General features: G+C 44.8%; 1 protein-coding gene across 11 annotated transcripts in view; it reads left to right on the top strand.

The window, feature by feature from the left end:
* The window catches only part of RBM47 (RNA binding motif protein 47), a 69,921-nt gene that overhangs the window by 24,920 nt on the left and 22,633 nt on the right, over positions 1–22,368 (top strand). For 3 of the 11 annotated variants that reach the window (XM_039325264.1, XM_039325266.1, XM_039325265.1), the window contains exon 1: positions 566–703. The exons of 5 other annotated variants lie outside the window; for them this stretch is intronic. The gene's annotated coding sequence lies outside the window, so the exon portion shown is untranslated. Of the gene's footprint in view, positions 1–565; positions 704–17,410; positions 18,136–22,368 lie in introns of those variants that run through there. 3 more of the 11 variants (XM_039325263.1, XM_039325255.1, XM_039325256.1) reach the window with 3 other exon arrangements.

Below are 22,368 nucleotides of genomic sequence, written 5' to 3'. Positions count from 1 at the left end.
TGTGTGTGTGTGTGTGTGTGTGTGTGTGTGTGTGTATGTAAGTCTGCTCACACACATTGGTGTATCGTGTGCATCTTATCAGTGAGAGTTTCGTGTTCCCATTCTCTTTTTTTTTCCTTCCAGCCTTCTCGCCTTCCGATTGTTGATTATAAATTGCTCATTTTAAAAAATAAAATAAAACAAACCCTATTGAGATGTCTTGTGCTCAATATTTAGAAATTAGTCAGAATTCTGTTTACCGGCCTGTTCTTTAGTCATTGTTCCTGGCCGGGTTTTTTTTCTTTCTTCTTCTTCTTTTCAGCCCAATGTGCCTTGACTTCAGAACCGATAGAACAATAAGAGATCCGTGATCCGACTTTATGCCCGACAAGGACTTGGGAATAATTTTGACTCTCCTTCCTCCCTGCCCCCCCCCTTTAGGGCTGCCTCACCTTGCCGCTTGCTCCACTTTCAACCTTCGACTCAAAGTCCTTGCTCTGTGTTTGTGTTACCTGCAGGCAAGGTTGGGGTGGCTTTTGTTGCCTTAGATCCTGTGTGTGCCACTGTGTTTGCAAGAAGGGTGGGACGAGAGGCTGGTGAGCGTCTTGTAAAACATTTACAAAAACCAGCCAGCCATAGCTTGGAAAGGCATTCCAGCTGGCTGTGGGAGGAGAAAACAGCAAACGTAGTACGTGAGCAGGCGAAAAAGCCAGGTATTCGCCAGGTACGTTTGGATATTTTGCTTTTTTTTCTTCTTTTCCAGAGTGAGGGATGAAGGGGTATCCTTTCCCACGGCCGGCCGGGACGTGGAAATGAAAGCAGTCACAAACCCCTTTTAAGAAAGAAAGGGAGGGAATCCTGATTGGCCCAAGTTCACCCAGAGTGGAGGGTTGTGATTTTTTTAATATCTGTTTTTTTTTTTTTTAAAGGAAGGGGTGGTGGTGTAACCAGGTATCCATGGGTCTAGCTAGGGCTTGAAGTTGCCCTCTGAATTCTGTACCAGGTTTCCGCTAAATAATCCATTTGTGCAGCAATCAGCCATTTCTTCCAACCAGCAATTTCTGGGGACGTTTTAACTGGCGCTTGGAAACCGAATCGCACGTCCAAGCGGTAGTAAGAAAACTTTTCGTCTTTCGAGGATTGAGGAAGGATGTTTTGCTCGTAATTGGAGACTACACCATATGCAGTAACACATAGGTTAGGTAGATTGAATAACGTCTCTCGCTGTATATATATATATATATATATATAGTTCTTTGGTTGTTTGGGTTTTCTCCCGCATAAAATTGGAAGTGTCTTGGCGACGTTTCGACGAAGTCCCATTCGTCATCTTCAGGCTGGTGCTTTCAGCTTCGTGCTTCGAGGAGTAATATATATATATATTTAAAGTTTTGATAGCCATTACCTGTGGCGAAGGCAAAAAATCTCATTTGTAGCTTGCCCATGCTGTTACCAATTGTGTTGCTGCTGTCTAAATGCATTATACAAACGACAGTAATTAAGCAGAGAGTTATTTTTCTATTCATGGTTTTTCTTCTGTTTTTTTTCTCTCTCTTTCTTCTCTCTCTTGCTGGTCCAGTAGATTATAGAAATGCTTCGGGCCAAAGTTCACAATTTCTATTGTCTGGAGAAAGTGCCCTGCGATTGGTTTCCTAAGCACAATCGATATATCGAATGGCGCGCTGTCCTTTTATTATTTTTTTCTCCTCTCTTTTTCTTTTCTTTTTGCTGTTTCAAATGGTAAATCAGATGATTTAGAATCGGTAGCCCCCAGATTGAACGACTCTTACACTGAAATAATACAAGTTAAAAAAAAAAAAAGACTTTTTTCATAATGCTGTGTCTTCAGAAATAGGATTAGCGTGTTTGAAGTGGCCTTAAAGCAAACGATTATATATATATAAAAAAACAAAGCTTCAGATTGAAGGCATTTCCACCTGTAATTGAAATACATTGATTTAGACCGGCTCCATTTCTGCCTGCTTTTAGAATTTCAATACAAAAAAAAGGAGAGGAGCGTACGAAATAGTCATACTTAACATTTTTGTAAACCTTTCGCTTGGGGTTTGGAAAGGCACAACTGAAAACCACAATTATATGGTCTTTAAAAGTGATAATCAGAAGAATTAAAGTGGGTTTAGGAGAAATCACACAATGGAGTCTTGGAAGTACTTTACAAGGTAGAGCTTTGTTCGAGTTGACGCTTGACGAACATGGATAAGTCTGTGTAGCCCGCTTGGCACCAAAATAGATATTATTTGATATTGTTTTTCAGGACACTCTCCTTTCCCCACCGACCTCTGCCTAGTTTACAGCCTGGCTTGTCTCCCATCCAAGTACTAACCAAGTTTGATTGCTTAGCTATTTCAAGATCAGCCACAACTGTCTACGTGAATCCATCTGGTAGCAAATACGATCGTAACTACCACGACTTATTTCCCAGTAAAGCGTTTAAGGTTGTAAACTAAGTTTGTTGTGTTGCATTACTTCTTTGGAAGTATGGGCTGTTTTTTTCTAACAGAGTTTGGGGACCTTTTGAGTGTGTTGATTGGTTTGTACTACCAGTTGATCAGTCTGCTGAAGTTGGCGTCTAAAGATCAGCCTACGTGGGCCTGAAAACCATTAAAAATAATAATAATAATAATCCCATTATTAACCATGGAAATGTAAAATAAAAAAAACAACCTTCACTTTAGTTAACTGCAAAGGCAGCCCTCCATACATTTTGTCTGGAGTCCATTTTCTGGTGAAAAGGCTGAAGCAGAATTTGGGTGTCCCCTTGGACTCTGAAGCTCATTGGATGCTTTGAGACAGACAAAAGTCACACGGAATTCCTTAACAGAAAAGCAGAATAAAATACAACTAGCCCTTGACTTAGGAAGAATTTGTTTAGTGATCGGAGTTACAACAGCAGTAAAAAAAAAAGTGACTTATGGCCATTTTTCACAATAACAACTCTTGCAACATGCCCATGGTCACGTAATCAAAATCTGGCCGCTCGGCAACTGATTCCTATTTACGACGGTCGCCGTGACCCCGGAGTCACGTGATCCTGTTTAGCGACCTTCCGACAAGCAAAGTCAGCGGGGGAAAAGCCAGATTTGCTTAACAAACTGGTTGCTAACAACTGCAGCGATTCGCTGAACCAGCATGGCAAGGAAAGTCGTAAAATGGGGCAAAACTCACTTAACAAACATCTCACTTAGCAACAGCAATTTTGGATTCAGTTGTCAAGGACAACCGGTTCAAAGCTGGAAAAGATCGTTCTGCTTTGGGTTTCAGATTATGCTCGCCACCCAAACTGGATGCACTTCCTTTCCATCTTAAGAGCTTTCATTTTCAAGGTGCTGGAATTTTAGCCGCTCCAGATCAAGTGTGCTTGACACGATCAAATGTCAAGATTATTATTATTATTATTTTAAAAAAGAGGCTTAGGCGTTTTGTTTTATTCTTTTACAGCGATTAAGCCAGTAATTGAAAAAAAATTGCAAAGCTATCTATAGTAATTGAAGAACAGTTAAGCTCTGATTGCACTGTAACGTAAGAGTAGACCGTAGTCTTGGGGACATTATGCAAAGACATCTAGCTAGCAGCAAAGAAGACGGACCCAAAGGTGCTTTTTCAAAAGGCAACGAGACCTTGTTATTTCCTTGAAGATGTTTCGCTTCTCATTCAAGAAGCTTCTTCAATTCTGACTTGAAAAAGCACCTGTGGGACAACCATGACTTGGATGACTGAGAATCTCTGCAGACATAAAGAAGATGGACGAAACTACAGTGGTACAAAGAGCACCGTTCAAAACCTGAAGGTCCAGGCTATGACAGATCATCTTGGAGAAGGTCCATCTGGGTGGTTACTAAAAATAACACCAACTGGAGGGTGCATAACCATCTTCAATAGTCATACATTTTTTGTTGTTGTTGTTCAGGGCAGAATTTTGTGGTAGAGCTGCTGGTTTTTCTTTTTGTAAGATAACCGCATCTGAAATAGGTCCATTTGAGGTTGAAGAGAACAGCCATTCTGGAAGACGGAATGGGACAACTCGCCATGGGACAACTTGCTGCGAGGCAATTGAACAATTCAATATCATGATTTAAAATAAGTTTAAAAAATTATTTTATTTATTTGTTTTATTTTATGCTTCTATTCCGCCACTTCTTTGATATTAGTGTAATTCTTGTCCGACAGTGAGTTGTCCTACAGCAAGTTGGCCATGATGAGTTGGCCATGATGAGTTTGGCCATGATGAGTTGGCCATAATGAGTTGGCCATGAAGAGCTGGCCGTGAAGAGTTGGCCGTGAAGAGTTGGCCATGAAGAGTTGGCCATGATGAGTTGACCATGAAGAGTTGGTCATGAAGAGTTGGCCATGATGAGTTGGCCATGAAGAATTGGCCATGAAGAGTTAGCCGTGACAAGTTGGCCATGACAAGTTGGCCACGGCAAATTGGCTGTGACAAGTTGGCCGTGATGAGTTGGCTAATGGAATAGGAAAGCTGTGAACATCCACAAGTGACGGGAGAAATCTTGGGCTCAGTCCCGATGTTATGAGTGAAGTCACGATCGCCGCCATGCTATTTGTCTAAGGCAAACATGTTGACTGAGTTCCAGTCAGTTACACTTGAGCAAGTACACAAAAAAAAAAGTCCTGAAGCGACATTTATTTGTAGGGAGCAACTGAAGTGAAGAACCTTCTTTTGGGAGACTAATGCAGAGGGTGTGAATGTTGTTGGCTTGTGTTTTTTTTTTTAGCGGAAACCAGCTTTATTTGAATGATTTAGTGTATAAGTATGTCCACCAACACGACTACGCTCGCACGTGCCTTAGCTTACACCTTCTCGTTGGAAGTTCTGCCTTCCTCACTGGTAGAACTTGTATTCCTGTGTCAAGGGAGGTGCTGCAAGAAGGCCATAGTAGAAGACCTGAAGGTTGAAAAACTTGATGAGGACTTTGACTGTCATCAGGATCTGAAGCTTAACTCCACTTAAGGCAACAAAGTTTACAGTCACCTAATTACTAAATTAAATGAGGGTGCCACCCACTCATTTCCCCTGTTTATTTAAAGCCAGAGGGAACAATTGAGAACCACACTATTTTTTTTCCTCTATCTCCCCGGCTGACCATATAAAGGTAATCCTTGACATACGACCACAATAGAGCCCACAATTTAGGCTGCTAAGTGAAACATTTGCTAAGTGAGTTTTGCTTCATTTTACGACTTTTCTGGCCACCGTTGAAAACGGAATCGTTGGCACTGTTAAGTTAATAACACCGTCATTAAGTGAATCTGGCTTCCCCATTCTCTTTGTTTGTCAGAAGGTTGTGAACCCGGGGTCATAAATATGAGTCAGTTGCCAAGCGTCTGAACGTCGTTAAGTGTGAAAAATGGCCATAAAGTCACTGGTTCAGTTAGCAACACGGTTGTTAAGTGAATCTGGATTCCCCCGTTTGACTTGGCTCGTCAGAAGGTCGCCAAAGGAGATGATGTCACCCCAGGACACTGCGACCGTCATAAGTACGAAGCAGTGGCCAAGCGTCTGAATTCTGATCACGTGACCTTGGGGATGCTGCCGTGGTCATATGTGTGAAAAATGGTCATAAGTCACTGGTTCAGTTAGCAACACGGTTGTTAAGTGAATCTGGATTCCCCGTTTGACTTGTTTTCAGAATTTCACTGCGCGTAAAATTCTCAGATTTTTCACAATTAGCTTGGTCTTTCGTCAAGGGCTCTTCATTCATCTTCATCAGGTTTACAGTAGCCGAAATAATGTAGTTGTGCACCTGTCTCTTTTCTTTCTCTATCTTAATAATAATAATAAAGTTGGAAGGGAACTGTATGGGCTGCATTAACAGAGGGATAGAATCAAGACCACGTGAAGTGTTAATACCACTTTACAACGCCTTGGTAAGGCCACATTTGGAATACTGCATCCAGTTTTGGTCACCACCATGTAAAAAAGATGTTGAGACTCTAGAAAGAGTGCAGAGAAGAGCAACAAAGATGATTAGGGGACTGGAGGCTAAAGCATATGAGGAACGGTTGCTGGAATTGGGTATGTCTAGTTTAATGAAGAGAAGGATGAGGGGGGGACATGATAGCAGCCTTCCAGTATCTCAGGGGCTGCCCCAAAGAAGAGGAAGTCAAGCTATTTTCCAAAGCACCTGAAGGCAGGACAAGAAGCAATGGATGGAAACTAATCCAGGAGAGAAGCAACCTGGAACTAAGGAGAAACTTCCTGACAGTTAGAAGAATTAATCAGTGGAACAACCTGCCTCCAGAAGCAGTGAATGCTCCAAGCCTGGAAGTTTTTAAGAAGAGACTGGAGAGCCATTTTGTTTGAAATGGTATAGGGTTTCCTGCTCGAAAAGGGGGTTGGACTTGATGACCTCCAAGGTCCCTTCCAACTTTATTATTATTATTATTATGGATCATCGCACAGTCAGCCAGATGTTCAGACTGGATTTGGCATTTTGTCTACCTAGCGAGTCCTTACCAAGGATTTGGAATAGGCAGATGTGGATGTTTGATGGTATTACAGATATCGTCGCAGGATGGAAGCAGTTCCTAGTAAGGCCGCCTTTTGCAATTGACTAATGGCGAATTTGTCAATGCCAATGGTGTTCAATAGTGCTCCAGTTGTTTTGGGATTGCACCCAAGGAGCCTATGACTATTGGTACTACCCTTGCTTGCTTTTGCCACAGTCTTTCTATTTCTATTTGTAGGTCTTTGTATTTTATTATCTTCTCCAGTTCTTTCTCGTCTATTCTGCTGTCTCCAGGCACTGCCACGTCCACTATCCAGGCTTTTTTGTCATTATTGTTATTATTATTATTATTATTATCCAACCCTCTGCTCAGGCAGGAAACCCCTATATCATTTCAAGGAGATCAAATCTTCAAGGAGATCAAATCCAGTCTTGGCACCCCTGCTCGTTAGAATTTGGTTACCTGTGATTTCATGAGGATATTATTGGATGAAACTGTAGGTAAAGATGCCAGCTCCAGAGCACCAGTATTTGAGGGGTGGCCACAAAGAAGAGGGAGTCAAGCTATTCTCCAAAGCAACAGATGGAAATTAATCAAGGAGAGAAGCAACCTAGAACTAAGGAGAAATTTCCTGACTGTAAGAACAATTAACCAGTGGAACAACCTGCCTCCAGAAGCGGTGAATGCTCCAACACTGGAAGTTTTTAAGAAGAGACTGGACAGCCATTGGTCTGAAATGGTGTAGGGTTTCCTGCCTGAGCAGGGGGTTGGACTAGATGACCTCCAAGGTCCCTTCCAACTTTACTACTATTATTATTACTAAGTAGACCAGTGGAGAAGAAGAATGTGTGAACACCAGTAAGGGCAAAGAACATGAGAAATTTAAAAAAAAAAACACCACAAGTATTGTTTGAACAAGCCGTAAAGTACACTGACACGCAGCAAAGAAGGAACACGGTAAAGGGAAAAAAAGAATTTCTGTGTGTAAAAAAAAAAAACCTCGCCAACACTCCATTTTCTATCTGTTGTACTTCCTTGTAAGTCTACCTTATTGCTTCCTTGTAAGTCAGTTTTGATATGGGTGAAGTCAGGAATAGATTGGAGAAGTGAAAGGCGGCATTATCGTACTTCGTAAGTTACGAAGACGGTGCAGTTTAGAAGAATAGAAATTACATGATTAATTGAAAGCAAGTTAAAGGGCTGGAGGATTCTGGGAGTTGAAATCTTAAAGAGATTGCCGATTTACGGGCAGGTTTGACTTATGGGCAGGACTAATAAATATTAGAAATAAATATGTTGGAATTTCAGTAACATGGAAATGGTTTTTTTCACCCTTCCGTCCCCCTGTTTTTTTGTTTTAACTTTTACGCCCATCATGTAGCTCTGCTGTTTCTTAGTGGTCTCCTTTTCGAACGCTCACCCACCCTGGCCTATCTTAGCCCGGTTTGTGATCTTTTTTGGGGGGATCGTTGTTAAGCGAACCATGAGGTCATTAAGCGAATTCAGCTTCCCCCGTTGGCTTTGCTTGTCAGAAGCTGGCTGGGAAGGTTTCAGATGTTGAGCATGTGACCCTGTAACGCTGCAACAGTCATAAGTACATGCCAGTTGCCAAGTGCCCGGATTTTGATCAGCTGACTCTGGGGGATGCTAGAATGCTTCTAAATGTGAAAAACCTTTTTTTTTCAGTGCCGTTGTAACTTTGAACGGTCACTAAATGGATGTTTAGTGTAAGGGCTACTCGGATCATCCAACCTGATATTGGCCCAGGTTTGGATGTGAAATGGACATTCACAAACCACCGTTTTTGGTTGGTGACCAGTTCAGCCCTGAGCTACAAAATACTTTTTAAAGGTCTGCTCCCTCCATTTATCTCTCCAAAATGATGATGATGATGATGATGATGATGATATTGGAAGGGACCTTGGAGGTCATCTAGTCCAACCCCCTGTTCAAGCAGGAAACCCTATACCAGTGGTTCTCAACCTTTTTAATGCTGCGACCCCCAACCGGTTGTAAGTCAAGGACTACTCAACCGATCGTAAGTCAAGGACTACTCAACTGGTGCAGCACCGTTTGCAGACTGGGACTTTTGGGAGGCTCAGCAGGGCAGAGACAGCCTGGACAATTCCTATTGGCTTTTGAAAGCCAGTAGAATTAGACTCTATTCAAGAGAGTCTATTCTATTGGCTTTCAAAAGCCAATAGAATAAAAGGGAGTAGCACAGCTAAGGAAAAGGGGGAAAGAAATGGCGGAATGCGTTGTTTGGCGACCCGCGTGAAATGGTCGTTCGACCCCAAATGGGGTCCCGATCCACAGGTGGAGAACCACTGATCTAGGCAATGTGTCCAACACACTTCCAAGTGAAGGGAAAGTGTTGGAGACGTGGGTCTGCTAGATAAGAGATGGCTTGCAGGAGAAGCATCCTGGTAACTGTTGTACCCGCGTGTGAATAGGAATATCATAAATGATTGGCACACGTAACTATGCAAAAGAAAAGAAAAAAGCAGGTACTTTAGAGAAAAATTAGAGATTTGCTCTTGACTTTTAAGAGTCCCTGCCTGAGCAGGGGGTTGGACTAGATGACCTCCCAGGTCCCTTCCCACTTTATTATTATTATTATTATTATTATTATTATTATAGAGTTGTCCTTGTTCCCTTTTAGGTATTATTTTTTTTTCCAGCTGTAACGTTAGAGGACAGCCACGATAGTCTTTAGCTCAGAGGCAGTTTTGGCCTTGAAACGGTGAATGAGTTAGGATTAAGTACAGGATAAATGCTTGAAACAATAAACACAGCTGATGTTGAAGCAGGTGGAAAAGCTGCTAACTTTAGAACCCACAATAAGTCCCTTGACACCAGCAGTCCTCACCTTACGACCGCAACGGAGCCCAGAATTGATGGGGCTAAGCAGGAAACTGGCTAAAGGAGCTTTGCCCCCTTTTACGACTTTTCTCGCCGCAGCGTGTGAGCGAATCATTGAAGATGTTAAGTTAGTGGCACGGTTGTTAAGTGAATCTGGCTCCCTCCCCCCCCCGTTGACTTTGGCGGTCAGGAGGTCGCAAAAGAGGACCGTGTGACTCTCCCGGGACACCACGACCGTCGTCAATACGAAGCAAAATTGTCAAGCCTCTGCATGTAAATCACATGACCCCGGGGATGCCGTAACGGTCGTAAGCGTGACACAAAGGGCGGTAACTCCCTTTTTTTTCAGGGCCGTTGTAACTTGGAACGGTCACTAAATGAACGGTTGTAATTTGAGAATTAGCTGTGCTTATTAAAAAGGGAAAATTCCCCCCCCCCTCTTTCTTCCAAACTGGGAGACGTTGGCGCAGAATTAGTCTGCGCTGTGGAATTACATGTCATCCTCGACTTACGACTACAACTGAAGGACAAAATTCCCTTTGCTAAGCGAGACACAGGCGAAGTGTGTTCGGATCCCTTTTGAAAACCTTTCTTGCCACAGGTGTGAATCACCGCAGTTGTGAAGTTAGTAACCTGATTATTAGTAACCTGGCTTCCCCCAAAAGGGGATCAAGTGATTCCGGGACACTGCAACCATCCTAAATACATGTCAGTTGCCAAGCCTCTGAATTTTGATCATGTGACCACACGGGGGAGGCTGCAACGGCTGTTAAGTGTGAGAAAGGGTGACCAGTCCCTTTTTTTTTCAGTGCTGTTGCAACTTCGAACTGTCGCTAGACAACCTGTCGTGATTTGAGGACTACGTGTAGTAGTTTGTGTAGTAGTCTGTGGTTATAAGAAACCAGAAGGAACATTAGAAGCACTTTTTCTGACTAACAAATGTTATGAAAAGGCATCTAGCGAAGGACTCCACACGAAAGCAATCCTCAACTTACGACCTATTTTTTTAGTGACTGTTCAAAGTTACAACACAGTCTGAAAAAGGGACTTACGCCGGAGTCAAAACTGTGACATCCACCACTTAATGCAATCGCATGACCTCATTTTAGCCACTCAGCAACTGGCTTCAATTCAATCAGAATAGAGCTGGAAGGGGGTCTTCTAGTCCAGCCCCCTACTCAAGCATCTTATACCATTTCAGACCAGTGGCTGTCCAGTCTCTTCTTAAAAACCTCCAGTGATGGAGCACCCACAACGTCTGGTGGCAAGCTGTTCCACTGGTTAATTGTCCTCACTGTTAGGAAGTTTCTCCTGGATTCCAGGTTGCTTCTCTCTTTGCTCAGTTTTCATCTGTCGTTTCTTGTCTTGCCTTCTGGTGCTTTGGAAAATAAGTTGACCCCCTCTTCTTTGGGGCAGCCCATCAAATACTGGAATCCTGCTATCATGTCCCCCCCCCCCGGTCCTTCTTTTCTCTAGACTGGCCAAACCCAAATCCTGCAACCGTTCTTCATATATTTCCAGTCTCCAGGCCTTTAATCGCCTTTTGTTTCATTTATGTTTGTTTGCAGCATCCTGCAATCACGATGTTTTCTCCACAAACCAGTGTTTATCTCTGTTTTCTGGGTCGGGTGTGTGTGTGTGTGGAAACCCACCCCATAGCAAACAAGGGATTCACTGAACACGTGGCATTCACTTTGCAGTTGCCAGCCCACTTAACGACCGCCACAGAAGTGGTCGTAAAACTGGGCACTCCTTTTAGACCCTCACGGCTTATGATCAAAATGGCAGGCTCGGTGACGGTCATACGTCACTTACGTATATCAATTGTCAGGTGCTGCTAGACCCCTTCTTTTGTCAAAACTGACAGTCCCCTGCTTTGAAACAGGTCTATGTCAAGGTGAGAGTTATGTAAACCACCACCCCCCAAGACTTCCAAAGTCTAAGTAATAATCTGAATTGCGGGCAACCTTCAGCCTCTTCACGGTTGAGCGAAGAAGAAGAACAGGGACGGAAAGCGTTGCGATAGGCAAGGAGTTGCCAGCCTACTCCCTTTTTCTCAAGGAAGAAAGAGACGTGTTTTTTTCCTCCAAAATTTGGAGCGGCCCAATATGGCTGTTCTCCCACAAGGTCCAGCGGCTAATCCCTTAAATCGCTCGCTAGGTCTTGCGATTCAAAAGTCCCAGCTCCGATTGGAAGCGCTTCCTTGTTCTCACGGAGGGCCTACAAAACGCAAGTGGGAGGCTGGGCCTGAAATTGGCTTTTTTTTTCTCCCCCGACCACCCGTATCAAAAATGGCTGCTGTTCCCCCCCCCCCCGCCCTTTGAACTCTGGTGAATGATCAGCAGCCTCCAAGTTCTTTTGAAGACCACCCGCTGCATCTTTTTTTGGAGGGGAGAGTTCAGAGAGAGCCGGGGAGGTGGGTGGGGTTGTTCTGTTTCAACTCTCTTGACTGACCGGCTAATAATAATAATTTTTTTTTTGTTTTGAAGAAAATGAATTCTCTACCAGATGGAGAGCTCCCTTGTTGTTGCTTGCCTAATTTGGGCCTCCGCTAGGAACTCTTTCAAGGACTTGAATCTCAAGCCATCGTGGAATATCCAAGAATAACGGAATAGCAGAGTTGGAAGGGAGCTGGGAGATCTTCTAGTCCAACCCCCTGCTCAAGCCAGAGCCCTGATGCCATTTCAGACAAATGGCTAGTGGCTGAACTTGGGAAGAAGAGGGGAAAAACATTATCAAATTACTGTTCTGTCCCAGACAGAACAGACAGCTTTAGTCCCATCCAGGACAGACAGATAACTCTGAGGAATAAACAGAAAATATCGCTTTATTTCTGGGAATCCTAAACAATAACTCACTGTTATGTAGAGATACGTCCAGAAGCATATTTAGCGGTATTGGTTCATTCCACAGGTAATTTGATAATGGATTTTCCCTTCTTCTTCTGCATAAGTATCACATGTTGACATAGGACCTCCAATCCGTGTATCTCGGAGACATGAGGCTGGATGAAACAAAGGCATTCCAAACTGGGCACGTAGCCAGTATGTCCTGAGAAGAGCACAGAGGCTCCTCCTCCTACTGACCTGTTAACATGAGATAGCTAACTAGCTAAAACTATATTTCCCATAAGCCATCTCTTAAGGAGACAGCACTTAACCCAATAAATGCCTAACATCCTTACGTACAGAACTACATGGTCCAGAATAGCCTTAATGTCACTAAACAAACAGTTGTAAATGGAGGACTATCTGTATTGTCTACTGTAGGTTGGTCAACTCTACAGCTGGCTTGGTCTTGTCCGTGGTTCTTGTCGCAGCGTCCTTTCTGCCGTGTCTTGTGGCAATTTGTGATGGGAGGTGTGTGTGATGGGAGGTGTATGTTTCTCTCTGGTCAAAAGGATAGAAGAAATTCTATTCCTGCCAGCGTGCGAGTCCTAACTTATTTGAGGAGGGGGTTCCAGAGGCCCACAGCTCAGTGGTCATCTGCCAACGTGCACAACACCCCTGGCTACTTCCTCTGCATTTGCAGAAGCTGCACGCTCCTCATAGTGGCACCAAAGAGGGAGTAGACCTCCCTTGATGAGGGGTGTCTCCTTCATTTCTCCTCTTCTGCTCCGTTAGGATACTAACTTGGTTAGGAAACGAACTTGCCCCCTCCCTCGCCCCCTTGCTGTTTGCAAGAGATGGGTTCCTGATTGGCCAAAATAGAAACCAAAAATAAAATTGTGGAGTCCTTGGTGGCCTCTGAGCTTGGTTGTTTCCTTTCGGATGACCCAACTAAGTAACCTCATCAGAGCTAGATGCTGCACTAGATGCGTGCACTAACAAACACACCCTCTCTTCTAGCACTGATGATGTTATCCAGTTGGGTCATGAAACGTCTGCAAGAAAGCCACCAAGCTCAGAGAGCACTGAGGACCCCACAGTTCTCCTCCTCCCCCTCCTCCTCCTCCTCCTCCTCTCTGCAAACCCCCTCCTTCTAGCACTGATGATGTTACCTAGTTTGGTTCATGAAACGTCTGCAAGAAAACCACCAAGCTCAGAGATCAGCAAGGACCCCACAGTTCTCCTCCTCCTTCTCCTCCTCCTCCTCCTCCTCTCTGCAAACCCCCTCCTTCTAGCACTGATGATGTTACCTAGTTTGGTTCATGAAACGTCTGCAAGAAAACCACCAAGCTCAGAGAGTACTGAGGACCCTTTATTTCAACCCTGAGCTAGAAATATTATTTTCTAGTGATAATGGCAGATGGTGGAAGCGTCCATATTTGGCCACGGAATCCAGCAGCTCCAATCTGGCTCTTTCTTGAGCATGGGGGCAAACTCATTGACAGGCATTTGTCAAGTTGAAAAATAATTTTGTTCTCAGCCAACCGAGTTAACGATGTATTTGTTGCTGATAAACTCCATCTCGGTTTGAGCGCTGATAGCTAGGACTCTCCGTTTAAAAATTGTTCTTGTTGAGTGTCAAAACTGGATGGATTGAAGTATTTTATAAACGGAATAGCAGAGTTGAAGGAGACCTCAGAGGTCTTCCAGTCCAACCCCCTGCTCAGGCAGGAAACCCTACACCAGTGGTTCTCAACCTTTTTAATGCCGTGACCCCCAACCAGTCGTAAGTCGAGTACTACTCAACTGGTTGTAAGTCGAGGACTACTCAACTGGTGCAGCACCGTTTGCAGACTGGGACTTTTGGCGGGCTCAGCAGGGCAGAGACAGCCTGGACAATTCCTATTGGCTTTTGAAAGCCAATAGAATTAGACTCTATTCAAGAGAGTCTATTCTATTGGCTTTCCAAAGCCAATAGAATAAAAGGGAGTAGCACAGCTAAGGAAAAGGGGAAAAAAATGGTGGACTGCGTTGTTTGGCGACCCCCATGAAATGGTCATTCGACCCCAAATGGGGTCCCGACTCACAGGTTGAGAACCACTGCCCTACACCATTCCAGACCAATGGTTGTCCAATCTCTTCTTAAAAACCTCCAGTGATGGAGCACCCACAACTTCTAGTGGCAAGCTGTTCCACTGGTTAATTGTTCTCACTGTCAGGAAAATTTCTCCTTGGAGAATTATAAGAGTTTTAAGAACTGATCAGTGAATACAGCAGCTGTAAAATTATCAGGGTTACAATCTGCGAAGGGCATCTTATCTAAATGCCATCCCAATTTGAACATCAAACTATCAAGAATAACATTTTCTATTGGGAACAGTGAAAACAACAGACCCTGGCCCCCAACCAGCTTTCCCAAAGACGCAGATCCTGTGAAATAATTTTGACCCAGCAATTGGGCTGACCACAGCAATTTCTGCCCGTGTTTCAAATTAGCTTTCTAAAGAATTAGTAACTCTGGAAGAACAAAGGTCGTGAAGGAGTGTTCAGCTGCTCATTCTAAAAATGGGAGGCCAAATTGTCATGCTTCTGCCTTAACGGTTTAAACCTTGCGTGGGAGGACCCACAACTTTTGATAATTTGTCATAGTTCAGAACCAGCCTTTTTCCTCCCTAATTCTTTTCACTTACTGGCTGAAGATTATTTTTATTTTTGTTTTTTTAGTTTGCTGAACTGACACGTTTTAATATCCTAGGACTCCGGAAGTTAGTTCTTTTAAAAATGGTGGTGATTACTCGATGGAAGCTCTCCGGAGCTTAGCATTCTGTAGAGTGAGAAATTGCATTTTACACAAGACACACACACACACACACACACACACACAGGCACTTGACTAAAATAGCAATACAGCTGCCCCCCTAGACATACAACAGTTCTCGGAGTCCTAGTGGACAATCACCTAAATATGAGCCAGCCGTGTGCTGCAGCTGCCAAAAAAGCCAACACGGTGCTAGGCTGCATTAACAGAGGGATAGAATCAAGATCACGTGATGTGTTACTACCGCTTTACAAGGCCTTGATAAAGCCACACTTGGAATACTGCATCCAGTTTGGGTCACCACGATGTAAAAAAGATGTTGAGACTCTAGAAAGAGTGCAGAGAAGAGCAACAAAGATGATTAGGGGACTGGAGGCTAAAGCATATAAGGAACGGTTGCTGGAATTGAGTATGTCTAGTTTAACAAAGAGAAGGACAAGGGGGGACAGGATAGTGGTCTTCCAATATCTCAGGGGCTGCCCCAAAGAAGAGGCAGTCAAGCTCTTCTCCAAAGTGCCTGAAGACAGGACAAGAAGCAACAGATGGAAACTGATCAAGGAGAGAAGCAACCTAGAACTAAGGAGAAACTTCCTGACAGTGAAAACAACTAACCAGTGGAACAACCTGCCTCCAGAAGCGGTGAATGCTCCAACACTGGAAGTTTTTAAGAAGAGACTGGACAGACATTTGTCCAAAATGGTGTAGGGTTTCCTGCCTGAGCAGGAGGTTGGACTAGATGACCTCCAAGGTCCCTTCCAATTGTATTATTATTATTATTTAGTGACTGTTCAGAGTTACAACAGCACTGAGAAAGGTTTTTCAGACTTACGACCTTGGTAGCATTGCCATGATCCTGGGATCAAAATTTAGAGGCTTGGCAACTGGGTTCATACTTACGACGGTCGCAGTGTCCCGAAGTCACGTGATCCCTTTTTGTGACTGTTTGACAAGCCAAGGCGACGGGGGGGGGCAGATTCACTTAACAACGGGGTTAGTAAATTATCCACTGCAGTGATTCACTTAAGAACTGTGGCAAGAATGGCTGTAAAATGGGGCAAAACCCACTTAGGAAATGTCGCCCTTAACAGTGGAAATGTTGTGTTCGTAAGTCAGTTTCTCTCCACGATGGATTCCTTGTGTGCTGCTGTTGTAAGAGAAGAACCATCACAGTCTAGGATAGGGAGCAAAATTAAAAACAAAAAAAATAAAAAATTCAGAAATCTGGCAGTCCCTTTTCCAACTAACATCCAGGTAGTCCTCACCTTGCAACCACAATGGCGCCCCAAATTTATGTTATTATGTGAGACATCGGCTAAATGAGTTTTGCCTCATTTTACGACCTTGCTTGCTATGGTTGTTAAGTGAATCGGGCCGTTCTTAAGTCAGTAACACGGTTGTTAAGTGAATCGGGCCATTCTTAAGTCAGTAACACAGTTGTTAAGTGAATCGGGCCGTTCTTAAGTCAGTAACATGGTTAAGTGAATCGGGCAGTTCTTAAGTCAGTAAAATGGTTGTTAAGTGAATTGGGCCATTCTTAAATCAGTAACATCGTTGTTAAGTGAATCGGGCCGTTCTTAAGTCAGTAACATGGTTGTTAAGTGAATCGGGCTGTTCTTAAGTCAGCAACATGGTTGTTAAGTGAATTGGGCCGTTCTTAAGTCAGTAACACGGTTGTTAAGTGAATCGGGCCATTCTTAAGTCAGTAACATGGTTGTTAAGTGAATCGGGCCGTTCTTAAGTCATAACATGGTTGTTAAGTGAATCGGGCAGTTCTTAAGTCACTATCATGGTTGTTAAGTGAATCAGGCCATTCTTAAATCAGTAACATTGTTGTTAAGTGAATCGGGCCATTCTTAAGTCAGTAACATGGTTGTTAGGTGAATCGGGCTGTTCTTAAGTCAGCAACATGGTTGTTAAGTGAATTGGGCCGTTCTTAAGTCAGTAACACGGTTGTTAAGTGAATCGGGCCATTCTTAAGTCAGTAACACGGTTGTTAAGTGAATCGGGCCGTTCTTAAGTCATAACATGTTTGTTAAGTGAATCGGGCCATTCTTAAGTCAGTAACATGGTTGTTAAGTGAATCGGGCCGTTCTTAAGTCACTATCATGGTTGTTAAGTGAATCGGGCCGTTCTTAAGTCAGTAACACGGTTGTTAAGTGAATCTGGCTTCCCTCATGGGCTTTGCCTGTCAGAAAAGGGGGATCACGTGACTCCGGGACACGGCAAGCAACCGTCATAAATATGAGTCGGTTGCCAGGCGTCTGAATTTTGATCAGCTGACCTCGGGGAGGCTGCAAGGGCCCTAAGTGTGGAAAAAGTCACTTTTTTTCCAACGCCGCTGGGACGTCGAAGAGTTGCTAAGCCAAACGTTGTGAATCGAGGACCACCTGTGTTTTATTAAAAGTTTCCGATGAGGTGAATTGCATAAAATCTTTCTGCTTTCCTTCTGCTTCTTGCTGCGAGGGAGCTAAATCTGGGTAACTCGGCACACGGAGTTTCGTAAACTTTTGAAGTGGGGCTTGTTTGTTTTCCTCTCCGGGCTGAAGTTCTGCTGGTTGAGCAGGACGATCTTGACCTAAAGTTGGCATAAAAATTGATTTTTCTCCCAAACAAGTCCCGCTGCCAAGCAAAATTATCTCTCCCTCCTCTTCCTCCTCTTATCTGTTTTGAGTCACACCAACTCTTTGCACAGCCCTTGTGCGAGAAAGCGTGGTTGGTATATGATTCACTCTTTATTTTATTTTATTTTCCCCCTTTTGACCAAATCGGATTTATCTTTTCTAATTCCTGGGTTGGAAAAAAAAAAAAAAAAAGGTCAGAGCCTGCTTCCTCAAGTCTTTTTGCTTGGGCTCCGAACAGCAGCTGTATAAAAACTGGATTTTTTTTACAGATGGATTTCCCAATTCTTTTTTTTTTTTTTTTGCAAAGTGCTGTAGTAAACTTTCTCAGAAGTGGCTGGGTGGGAGTAAGTCCTCTCTGTTCCACCTCCTCCCACCGCTTTGAGTGCCCTCAGCAATCTCCTGCCGTGGAATTTAAATCACCAAAGCTCATTGACCAATAAAGTGATAGGCGCCCTGTATAATAACGTGGCGCAGACCTTGTGACTTGGGAGAAAAGGTTATTGTAGCAAAAGTAGAACTAACCTGTTGCAGAACTGGCCAGGTAAGTGGAAAATTTCTTTCCGACGTTTTCTGCTTCATATTACATTCAACCACTAAGGTTAACGGCCTGCGTGCACCTTATTCTGCTCTGTTCAAATATGTTACTCTTTGGGATTAAGAGAGAAAAAGAATTTGAGGAGAGGGTGGAAGTCACAAAAGGGGGAAAAAAAAATCTCAAACCACTTCAGTCCAAGTGTGCAGAGTTTGGTAACCTTGAAATGCAACTTGAATAACTTTTTTTTCCCCTCCAGACTGAACATACTTAAAAGTCAAGTTGCCATTCTCTGAAATCAAGCGAGCAAAACAGGATTAATTTGCCTTTTGGTTGTTTTCTTTTATGGGAAACCTTATGGAGTAGTTTGTTTTTCGGGATGTGGTCCCGAGATCTGAAAGAATAAAGTGTTATTATGGGTTTTCAGGATAGAGGGAAGCTAGCTTGTTCCCTGCTATGGAACGACGTGAAAACAGAGTTGCTGTATTGTGCAAAAATAATATTGTGGGGTTTTTCTTCCTGCGGTACGTTGCTGCATGGACTTGGTGCGTGGTACGTTATTTTTTAAGAAATTTTTAAAAGTTGCAAAAAGAACTTTCACGGTAGCAAAAAAAATATATTCTCCCCTAAGTTTCACATCAAGAAAAACTCGCTCTGGTGTTGATTTAAAGGACCCACATTTGGTGAAGTTGTTTTGCAAAGGTTTCATTTTTAAACACACCTTCCGTGTATAAATTTAAAAGAGAGCTGACTAACATTTTCAGTTCTTGCTGGGTGCAATAGGGCTTGCCGTTGCAAATAAGGCAGTCCTTGGATTCTGAACGGATAGAGTTTGGCTATTGTTTGAAATAGTCTTAATGCAGCTTTCCCATTTGTAACAGAGCATTTTGGTTTCTGAAAAGATTGTATTAAAAGTTGTGATGGGAGTTTTACTGGTGAGAGAAAAGAGCACGCATGTTCTGAAAGAGCTCGATGTTTCATTAATACACCCTGTTCTTCGGAAAAGATTAGCAGGTAGGCTACGATCGGCCTGGATATTTTAAGGATGTTTCCTTATGCTATGAAAAAACATTGATTTTTCTCAGGGACTTAAGTCTCCAGGTCTGTGCTGGATCTCATTGCTCATGTCAATCAATCAAAGGGCAGATTTCAAAGTTGACATTTCACGTCTCTCCGTTCAGGAATGGATGAAGCCTTAACTTTTTAAACACGTTTTGATTTTCACCCGAGCCCAACTTTAAAATGAGAGGTGATTTATGCTGATATCTGCCCAACCCCGTTAAATATATGCATATTCTTGAAAGGATCTTTTTCCTGGTTAAATGTTTTGCCATATAAGGGAGGAGGGGAGGGAAAGAGGGAGAGTGAGGGATAGAGAGAGGGAGGGAGAGGGAGGGAGAGAGGGTGGGAGAGGGAGAGAAAAAGAGGGAGAGAGAGGGAGAGAGAGGATGAGAGGGAAAGAGTAAGAGGGAGAGAGAGAGAGAAAGAGAGAGGGAGAGAGGAAGAGATGGAAAGAGAGAGGGAGAGAGAGAGGGAGAGAGAGGGGGAAAGAGGGAGGGAGAGAGGAAGGGAGAGAGGAAGAGAGGGAAAGAGAGAGGGAGGGAGGGAAAGGGAGAGAGGGAGAGAGGGAAAGAGAGAGAGGGAGAGAGAGAGGGAGAGAGGGTGGGAGAGGGAGAGAAAAAGAGGGAGAGAGAGGGAGAGAGAGGATGAGAGGGAAAGAGTAAGAGGAGAAGAGAGAGAGAAGAAGATAGGGAGAGAGGAAGAATGGAAGAGAGAGGGAGAGAGAGAGGGAGAGAGAGGGGAAAAGGGAGGGAGAGAGAAGGGAGAGAGGAAGAGAGGAAAGAGAGAGGGAGGGAGGGAAAGGGAGAAGGGGAGAGGGAAAGAAAGAGAGAGAGGGAGAGAGAGAGGGAGAGAGGGTGGGAGAGGGAGAGAAAAAGAGGGAGAGAGAGGGAGAGAGAGGATGAGAGGGAAAGAGTAAGAGGGAGAGAGAGAGAGAAAGAGAGAGGGAAAGAGGAAGAGATGGAAAGAGGGAGAGAGAGGGAGAGAGGGAGGGAGAGAGGAAGGGAGAGAGGAAGAGAGGAAAGAGAGAGAGAGGGAAAGGGAGAGAGGGAGAGAGGAAAAGAGGGAAAGAGAGAGAGGGAGAGAGGGAGGGAGAGAGGGAGGGAGAGGTGGGAGAGGGAGAGAAAAAGAGGGAGAGAGAGGGAGAGAGAGGATATGAGAGAGGGAGAGAGGAAGAGATGGAAAGAGGGAGAGGGGGGGGAAAGAGGGAGGGAGAAAGGAAGGGAGAGAGGAAGAGAGGGAAAGAGAGAGGGAGGGAAAGGGAGGGAGAGAGGAAAAGAGGGAAAGAGGGAGAGGGAAAGAGGGAAAGAGAGAGGGAGGGAGGGAAAGGGAGAGAGGGAGAGAGGGAAAGAAAGAGAGAGAGGGAGAGAGAGAGGGAGGGAGAGGTGGGAGAGGGAGAGAAAAAGAGGGAGAGAGAGGGAGAGAGAGGATGAGAGGGAAAGAGTAAGAGGGAGAGAGAGAGAGAAAGAGAGAGGGAGAGAGGAAGAGATGGAAAGAGAGAGGGAGAGAGAGAGGGAGAGAGAGGGGGAAAGAGGGAGGGAGAGAGGAAGGGAGAGAGGAAGAGAGGGAAAGAGAGAGGGAGGGAGGGAAAGGGAGAGAGGGAGAGAGGGAAAGAAAGAGAGAGAGGGAGAGAGAGAGGGAGAGAGGGTGGGAGAGGGAGAGAAAAAGAGGGAGAGAGAGGGAGAGAGAGGATGAGAGGGAAAGAGTAAGAGGGAGAGAGAGAGAGAAAGAGAGAGGGAGAGAGGAAGAGATGGAAAGAGAGAGGGAGAGAGAGAGGGAGAGAGAGGGGGAAAGAGGGAGGGAGAGAGGAAGGGAGAGAGGAAGAGAGGGAAAGAGAGAGGGAGGGAGGGAAAGGGAGAGAGGGAGAGAGGGAAAGAGAGAGAGGGAGAGAGAGAGGGAGAGAGGGTGGGAGAGGGAGAGAAAAAGAGGGAGAGAGAGGGAGAGAGAGGATGAGAGGGAAAGAGTAAGAGAGGGAGAGAGAGAGAGAAAGAGAGAGGGAAAGAGGAAGAGATGGAAAGAGGGAGAGAGAGGGAGAGAGGGAGGGAGAGAGGAAGGGAGAGAGGAAGAGAGGAAAGAGAGAGAGAGGGAAAGGGAGAGAGGGAGAGAGGAAAAGAGGGAAAGAGAGAGAGGGAGAGAGGGAGGGAGAGAGGGAGGGAGAGGTGGGAGAGGGAGAGAAAAAGAGGGAGAGAGAGGGAGAGAGAGGATATGAGAGAGGGAGAGAGGAAGAGATGGAAAGAGGGAGAGGGGGGGGAAAGAGGGAGGGAGAAAGGAAGGGAGAGAGGAAGAGAGGGAAAGAGAGAGGGAGGGAAAGGGAGGGAGAGAGGAAAAGAGGGAAAGAGGGAGAGGGAAAGAGGGAAAGAGAGAGGGAGGGAGGGAAAGGGAGAGAGGGAGAGAGGGAAAGAAAGAGAGAGAGGGAGAGAGAGAGGGAGGGAGAGGTGGGAGAGGGAGAGAAAAAGAGGGAGAGAGAGGGAGAGAGAGGATGAGAGGGAAAGAGTAAGAGGGAGAGAGAGAGAGAAAGAGAGAGGGAGAGAGGAAGAGATGGAAAGAGAGAGGGAGAGAGAGAGGGAGAGAGAGGGGGAGAAGAGGGAGGGAGAGGGAGAGAGAGGAAGAGAGGGAAAGAGAGAGGAGGGAGGGAAAGGGAGAGAGGGAGAGAGGGAAAGAAAGAGAGAGAGGGAGAGAGAGGGGAGAGAGGGTGGGAGAGGGAGAGAAAAAGAGGGAGAGAGAGGGAGAGAGAGGATGAAGGGAAAGAGTAAGAGGGAGAGAGAGAGAGAAAGAGAGAGGGAGAGAGGAAGAGATGGAAAGAGAGAGGGAGAGAGAGAGGGAGAGAGAGGGGGAAAGAGGGAGGGAGAGAGGAAGGGAGAGAGGAAGAGAGGGAAAGAGAGAGGGAGGGAGGGAAAGGGAGAGAGGGAGAGAGGGAAAGAGAGAGAGGGAGAGAGAGAGGGAGAGAGGGTGGGAGAGGGAGAGAAAAAGAGGGAGAGAGAGGGAGAGAGAGGATGAGAGGGAAAGAGTAAGAGAGGGAGAGAGAGAGAGAAAGAGAGAGGGAAAGAGGAAGAGATGGAAAGAGGGAGAGAGAGGGAGAGAGGGAGGGAGAGAGGAAGGGAGAGAGGAAGAGAGGAAAGAGAGAGAGAGGGAAAGGGAGAGAGGGAGAGAGGAAAAGAGGGAAAGAGAGAGAGGGAGAGAGGG

The sequence above is a fragment of the Crotalus tigris genome, unplaced genomic scaffold (genome assembly GCF_016545835.1).
Source record: "Crotalus tigris isolate CLP2741 ecotype Arizona unplaced genomic scaffold, ASM1654583v1 scf7180000024321.1087588, whole genome shotgun sequence".
Lineage (NCBI taxonomy): Eukaryota > Metazoa > Chordata > Lepidosauria > Squamata > Viperidae > Crotalus > Crotalus tigris.
Note: the sequence above shows the minus strand (reverse complement) of the source record. Positions and strands in the feature narration are given on the sequence as shown.